The following is a 7,958-nucleotide window of genomic DNA, read 5'->3' as shown; positions in this document are numbered from 1 at the left end:
TTTTGGACAGGCAGTGTATATACACACGCACAAACTGTATATATACTTTGGATCTCATTCTAGGCTGTGTGCCAGATGTTAAATGGTTTTATTGTTATTTTCTAACAATAAAAAAATGCCAATTTTTCTCATTATTGTAAAAAAGGTGCTGCCCAGGTCCTTCCTGTGAGTCCTCTCAACACTAAATCTTCTAAGTCTTCTCTCTAGACACAAACCTGTGAGATTTTCCATTGGACACCAGTGACTGTATGCCAACCAGCGAAGCTTCCCACTATAGGGACACTGGTCTTCTCACACTGCTTGAGAGGATATTCCTTTGACTGCTCTCATTTTTTACATGTGGTTCTGAAATAATGGCATAACTCACTGAAGAGGCGTTAGTGCCTCGTTCAGTTTACACGCGCCCAGCTTTTAGAAAATCCATGAAGGAGAGTCTTCAGATTCTTAATAATGTTTATTACACACAGGGAGAATCAGTCCCTGTGGTCCCCAATGGTCAGTGTCCATCAGTCAAGTGTGAAATTGCAGTTTAATAGCTCAGTTTAAATAAATAAGTAGAGAAGCAAGAGAGCCTCGATGACGAGTGGTAAATTGTTGAGGCTGAATCAGGGAGAATTCCTGACTTTCCTGACCTTGGTCTGTTGGATTGACAATGTCTGATTGTGAGAGTTCCTCAGCAAGCCATCTAAGAATTTAAATGTTCTCTCTATGAATGCCCTACATTCTTACTTTCTTTTTAAACTCTCTTATTTAAAGACAAGAGTAACTGATGGGATTTGGGTTAAGTTAAACAGTTATAAGCCTATTTTTCTGATTAGACTAACACAAAGAACCCATCTCAAACCAAAATTCATAAGTTTTGTTCAGCTAACAATCTGTCTGAAATGGAGAATTAGTTCTGATTAAGAAAAAAAGACAAAAGAAAAAAAAAGTGACTTGAACTAATTTAAAATCCAAATAAACTCTAATTAACAGTTCCCATTAAAAATGAGGCCATCGTTTTTTTCTGTAATTCAAACTTTCACCACAAGGTGTCACCTGCATACCGTACATACAACATATAACAATGTCCGTTCCTTAGGCACCGATTTAACATAATGATCATGCATTTTCTTATTACTGTTTTTTTATTTTAAATGTCGCTGTCTTATATTAGTCTACAATCTATGAGTATACGGGAGCTTTAACTTGTTGCGGTATTACAACACCGTTTCTCTCAGGTGTTAAAGATAAGCCTTTTTAATTTAAAAACACGTAAACTGGATATTATGAGATCCTAAAAGAGGCCAACACCAGTACTAGTTCTAGACTGTCGAGTCGAGACAGAGACACCGAGCGACAGCAGCACAGCATTCACGAGTAATCTCAATTCCTGAGACGGTTCTGAGGCTTGCAGTGCAAGTTTATCGAAACCTACAGTACAAGCATAATAGATCGCCAAGAGACAGCCACAACAAGATGAAGACCTCATCCCAGGTTGATACAACAGAAGCTGGGGACGGAGTCTCAACACATTTTCCTGTGTGTAGATTGCTCTGGCACTGTCCTGTAGGTGGCGCCAAAAAAAGGCGCCTCGCGGGCCAGCAGACTGATCATGCAGCGTGAGCGTGAGTGAATGTAAGAACAGCTGAGCTTATAGTGACTGGGTCGTTCTCTGGCTGGCTGGGGTGCATTAACAGCATATGTGAGAGCTGACTCCGAAACCTGAAACTGTGGATGTGCAGAGGCAATAAATAAATAAATAAATAAAGATAAATAGATAGATAGATAGATAGATAGATAGATAGATAGATAGATAGATAGATAGATAGATAGATAGATAGATAGATAGATAGATAGATAGATAGATAGATAGATAGATAGATAGATAGATATTTTAATGACGTTTATGTAATTTTCCTGTTGAAGTTTTCTGCCATGGCTTTCAAGCAGAACTGTATAGAAGATGTAACATTCTGATACTTACAGGAAAAGTTATGGAAAAACTTAGTTTATCTTTATATGGACGACCTGTTTTTATAATAAACACTAGAACACGGAATGATAATTTTGTGTTTTATTGTGTAGATTCTATACAACGCACTGAAGACAATCAGCTGGGAAAGTCAGGAGAAATTGAAATAATGAGAAAGAGGATGCAATCTTGCTTTTGGAACACGGGTCAGCTAGGGCCAAGTGGACATGAGTTCCCTGCACTCCATATAGTGATAATGGTATGTGTGTGTGTCTGTGTGTGGATGTGTGTGCGCGCGTGCACATGGCAAGCGTTGCCGCTATTAGTAAGGTTGAAAAAGGCAGAGAGGGAGGAGGGTTGAAGATTGGGGTATTGACAACAGTAGGTTTCGTGTTGCTTAAATATACATATGAGCAAATATATGTACTGAAGGGAAGCCAGGCCACATAAATAGACCTGCACCAACTGCCTTAGCTGATGCTCCAGTTTTAACAGTGCGGCATCAGGCGTGCAGTTTTGGGCCTGTACTGTAATGTGGAGCTGCAGTATATTCCGTAAGCTTTATCAGTGTAGTGTAGTGTGCATGTATTTTTGTGCATTTGAGCATGACGACTATGTGTATGTATGGAACTATACTACAGACGAGCTTTCTTATCTACATGTTTGTAGATAAGATAGCTCTGGATTTGGTAGCTTCTAGACCTCCCTTCCAGAAGTAAATTAAAATGAATGCTTTACACATGCTTGGTAGAACAAACTGACGAAACTGATTGAAAACTGACCGACACCTGCTCTTGAATCTCTTCTCATCTATTTCTCCTTTTCACTTAAATGAACAGGGCCTAGTAACTCTTAGCTCTCTATTGTCTGTATCACCGCATTACTTCCTTTTCCCAGGTCAGTGGCGCAATCCCAGAAGTGCAAATCAGCAGTTGCAGGCTGCCTGTGCTCCTTGGCCAATCACTCTGGGCTCCTCTCACCTTTGTACAATAAGAACTCCACACCCTGATTTGCCGAATAAATGCAAAAGCAGTGCCAACTCCCTCTTCTTTGTCGGAATCTCAAGAGGAGCAAGTTATATGAGTCCACTCTCTTTGTATGTGCTGCTCCCTGGAGATGTTTCCTGGAACCTGATAGGTGCAGCTCACAGTTTTGTGGGGGCTTGTTAAGTAGCCTAGAGTCATATAAAACCTTTAGGGCTGTACAATAAGCCGCAGTTCCCTTCTGGTCTTCTGAAATTACTCTCTCAGTTAATGTATGGATGATCTTTGAAATCAGAGCAAAGTCGACAAGAACATTATTTACGGAATTGCTGATTAAGTACCAGAATTTTAAACCCCATAAACATCCCTTAATATGCATACTTCACCAGGGACAGAGAAAGAGGCTTCATGGTAACTGTTTCTCCATCCACCCCCTGGAGCTTGTTTGTTAAAATAAACCACACATCCCAGAGCTTAGCTTTCTCTTGGCTGTGTCTCTCTTTTTTATATTCTATTCAGGTTGGTGGGACCCTCCCAAAGGTCAAGACAGTGAATGGGGGTGGCTTCTGTTCCTTAAGCAACCAATTGCTCGCAGTGCTGGGGCGTCTGGCTCCGGATGGAGTCTTCCAAAAGGGGCTGCTATAAAGTTCCTGTACACTTGTGTGTGTGGGTACATTCCTTTACACCAGACTATCTGCCTCACGACATGCCGGAAGCAGTGGACCTCTCATTTAACAACACATATGCTTGTCTCTGAGGATTTTGGTGAGTGATGGACCGAACATAATAAAGGTATGGTTATACTGTACATGGTTTAGCTCGCATTAACTCTTTTCATTTGAGTGAACTGAACTGAACAATGTAAACAGATGCTTCTTGTGACATTACTCACTATGACCTGTCCTGCACCTTTTACTGGGATTAGTAATGAATGAAGATGTAGTGGGAAAAAATCATTGTTGGTAATTGTAGCTTTTTACTTTTCTACATGAGACGGTAACGCTTAGATGATCCAGCCACAGGAGTCACCTCTTTGACAAACGTCAGGTGGAGAAATAACTGAATCCAGTGACCGAAGTTCCCAAAACCAAAAGTCCTTCAGTTCTCATGCTCCTTAATGTCTGACGTGTGTCAGGGCCACAGCCTTTCCTGCAAGATTCTGTGTTACTACATGATTTCCTTCTGAATATGCAGACATTCTCAATATTTACCTTTCTATTTTCATTTCCTGGGTCTTTTGTTAGATATCCATCCGGGAGGAACTTCCCCCTTCCAGAGGAAGCATCTTGTACCACAGCAAAAAACGAAATTGCTTGTGTTTATGTACACTGAGGCCTTGATGTATTTAAAGGTTTGCGTGTGCATAAACACGTGCAAACTTGAAAAAACCCACTAAATCTATGGGTTTTTACTAACAGGATATACGTAGAATCGGGTCTGCCAAATGATCAAAACAGCATGTTTGTTTGTTTGTCTTGACTTGAATGAATATGTCATTTGGGTGTTTCTACTTTATGGTGGAAAAAACTGTCAGTGGAAAACAGGTCTCCAGATGGAAACAGCATCTCCAGATCTGAAAGTTATTTTTAAATGGAGATTGCGTGTTTACATTAATTAATATGTGCCCAGTACGGAATTTTTGCAAGTATGGAGGCTGCTGTCATTGTGAGGAGGAGAAAGGAGCAGGCTAAGCATAAAGGCGTCGACGGCAGATTATTATAACTCCTATCACGAGGTCAAAATTACGAATCGTAGTCTTTTGTTCTTGTATTTCTTTCTTCTTATGTCTTTTTCTATGTAATTTTTCCCAACTTCAGGAATGATTTTGTTTTAATGACAGTTATGACTTTATTTGTTCATGTTTTGGGTTTTTAACCCTATAGCTACTAAAATATACTTAGCTGTTGGTCTATTTAAACACCACCTTTTTTGACAGACATTTTGTTGTATCAGATTTCATTTGTCTCAATTTCAGTTCAGTTGAGTTTCAGGCTCAACTTGGTTAGCAAGAACATCTAGCATGTGCCAAAGATTGTTTGACTTTCCCACAAGATTTTATTCAAATTCATCTTCTCTGTCAAAACCCCTGCTAAGTACACATGCAGTTTACTGGACATAAAAGCAAATTAGCACTATATTTGGGATCTTGGTCAATCAGGGGATATATCAAAGGGTGGCTTTAATGAATCTTAAACTTAGCCTTGAACTCAAATAGAGCTGAGTTAACTAGAACTGACATACTCATGGCTTGTTATTGGTTCTGGTTCAGCCGGGTAATAGTTTAGCGTTTGAACTTAGTCAGGTCTGAGTTGACTAAACATAACTGAAGGGTGTTGATGGTTGACTTAAAAGGAAATTTCAGCAAAGAAAATGCTTTTTTAAAGTGTCATTCTAAATGGTAAGATTTTTTTCATAGCTAATTAACCTCCTTAATCTGTATATTGGTAGTCTTATTGCTGATATTTACCCTACAGATCGCAGAAAAAAGCCACAAGTTTGCCTGATGATTCTGAGTAGCCTACATTAAAGTTGTTATTCATTAAAAGTTGAAAATGAGACGATGTCAGCTACTTAAGTTTGAAAATCATGTAGGACAATTACTGATTACTTTGTGTTATGTTAAAACTTGTAATAACATCTAAAATATAATCGCTGGCCATTATGTGAATGAGGGCCAGGGCACTTTCAGAGGCCAATTTTGTAGACTAAGAACTGTTGTTCTTAGAGTTCTTTATGTCAATCCATGTGTCAGTGGAACTTCTAAATGAGGCTGTGTGTGAAATTCCTTTTGTCACCTTGGTAGATGCTAGCATAGTCAGTCAGTTCATAGTTTCAGGATACACAGTTACTGATTGTTAGACTGCAAAATAAGGTAACTTTTTAAGATTCTTACTTATAACAACTTGCAGCAATATTTATCTAATTTGCATCTATCTATTTACAACCCCAGGATTAAGCTTTGTGTTATTATAACCCTACAAATTACAGCCTTTAAACGATTTACCAAAAAGTATGGTTTTTTTACAACTTCTAGTGTGCTTGTTGAGATCACTGGTCAGAGATCCATAGCTCTAATCTAATGGCCAAACTCAAGCCAGTCGCATTATGTGCAAGCATGGGGCGGCACTGGGCACTCTCTCGGGTTATATTTAGAGGATGGGTTGATGTGTTTTGGCTGAGGAGTTTCCACAGCACAGTCTCCAGAGCTAGATCAAACTGCAAGTGGGCTAAAGCCTAAAATAAGGTGCCAATTATGAGCTGATGTCATCTCCAAAAACACCTGTAATGATGATGGGGGAGAAAAACATCTACAAAAGGTGTACAGAGAATTGGCGTGGGACAGACAGACAGACAGACAGCTTTATTAACTTCACCACTGTGAAACCACACTTTTAAGAACAAAACTGTTTTTTTTTATTTATTGGCTAGCTTTGGGGCTATGTAATTATGTAGCCTCCTATATAGAAGGAAGGAGAAGGAGCCAAGCAGGACTGACAAAGTCTCCAACCATCAGTCCAACAAAGCCATCAAAAAGCTTAAGTGTCATTATGACAAGGGGAGCACTGGTGGAGGGGAAGGACCTCTCCCTAACATAACCTTACTTAATGGGTCTGTTTCCCAGACCTAGATTAATCTTCTTTGAGTGATATGTAATCTGAGATGCAGTACGTGTTAACAGGCAAGATATAACATCTAAATCCTGGATGGGGAAGTCCAAATCTACTCTTGAGCACAAATTTGTGAAAGTCCAGGCTTGATGCTTAAAGGAAAATTTCACAGTAACCAGTTTCTATTTAGTAATCAGTTTCTATTTACATAATAAAACGTCATGACTTCAAGGTAGTAGCTGCAGTTTTGGCAATGTTTTGAGAATACACCCAGTTATTTGTAAAACCATGTCCTTAACGGACATGACAGGATACTCATATGCACCTAAACAAAACACCTTGTTGAGATTTTTGGTGGTGCTAGAACAGGAGCTGGATACGCAAGTTAAAAGCACAAGCAACATTAACCACAGTGATGTGCTGGCCCCGTTTCAAAAAGCCTGCTTCTCCAGCAGCAAAGTAGGTGATGGAACAAGAATCCAACAGGTTGGAGCAGCTATAAAGTACAACTTGTATTCACTGTGGCAACAGATCAAACCACTATATAAATCCACCTATATGCGAACACAATGGGCCTGTTTCCCAGATCTAGATTAAGCCCAAACTGAGACTAAAAAGAATTCCTAATGGTGACTCACCATTAGTACTATAATTTAATCAAACATTCATCTTAGTATATGTCTTGAAAAACCTACATGTAATGCAACGAGTTAACCAAGAAATCAAACCTCTGGAAGCCACCCAGGTGATCTTGTGATTTAATTATTACCAAACTGTTTGTAGAGCACATCAGACCCTAAAATGTTAAGACTTGGTCTTTGGTGAAACTTAAGCAAGACAGCATTTTACTTTGCCCTGAAAAAATGTATGCAAAAGACTGAGCTAAGCTTGACTAGCCTTAACTGGGAAGGGTCACATGACCAAAGTGTGGACAAAACAGAAGTGTGTTTGCTATACTCAAAAATTTGACTATAATGAAAAATCTGATCTGTCTATAACAGTTGTAACCGATCAGTTCTGTACACCACTGTATATGATTACCTCCGCTTCCTTACGGAAATGAAAATGCAATTATCTGGATATTAGAAAACCCATAGTGCAAGCTCTGTGGATGGTCTGAGGATGGTCCAGGATAAATATAATTTGGGATCTCTCTTGTAATATAACTTCATGGTTTATAAATGAGTGTTGGTGTCATTAACTGGTTGCTTGCAGTTCGGCTGACTGGGGGAAAGTTTCATTAGCCCTTAGGATAAGAGGAGATCTAGAATCAACAGGCTTATTTGGGGTCAGCACTTTTTGTTCTTTTTTTAGCATCAGGAGGTCCCACTCAGTGGAATTTGCCCTGTGTACTCTTGGAATTTTCAGAAAATCAAGAATAAGCACATTTTTTAGTTGAATGAGGAAACAGCA

The sequence above is a fragment of the Electrophorus electricus genome, chromosome 24 (genome assembly GCF_013358815.1).
Source record: "Electrophorus electricus isolate fEleEle1 chromosome 24, fEleEle1.pri, whole genome shotgun sequence".
Classification (NCBI taxonomy): Eukaryota; Metazoa; Chordata; class Actinopteri; order Gymnotiformes; family Gymnotidae; genus Electrophorus; species Electrophorus electricus.
The sequence above is the reverse complement of the archived record's forward strand: the minus strand, read 5'-3'. Positions refer to the sequence as shown.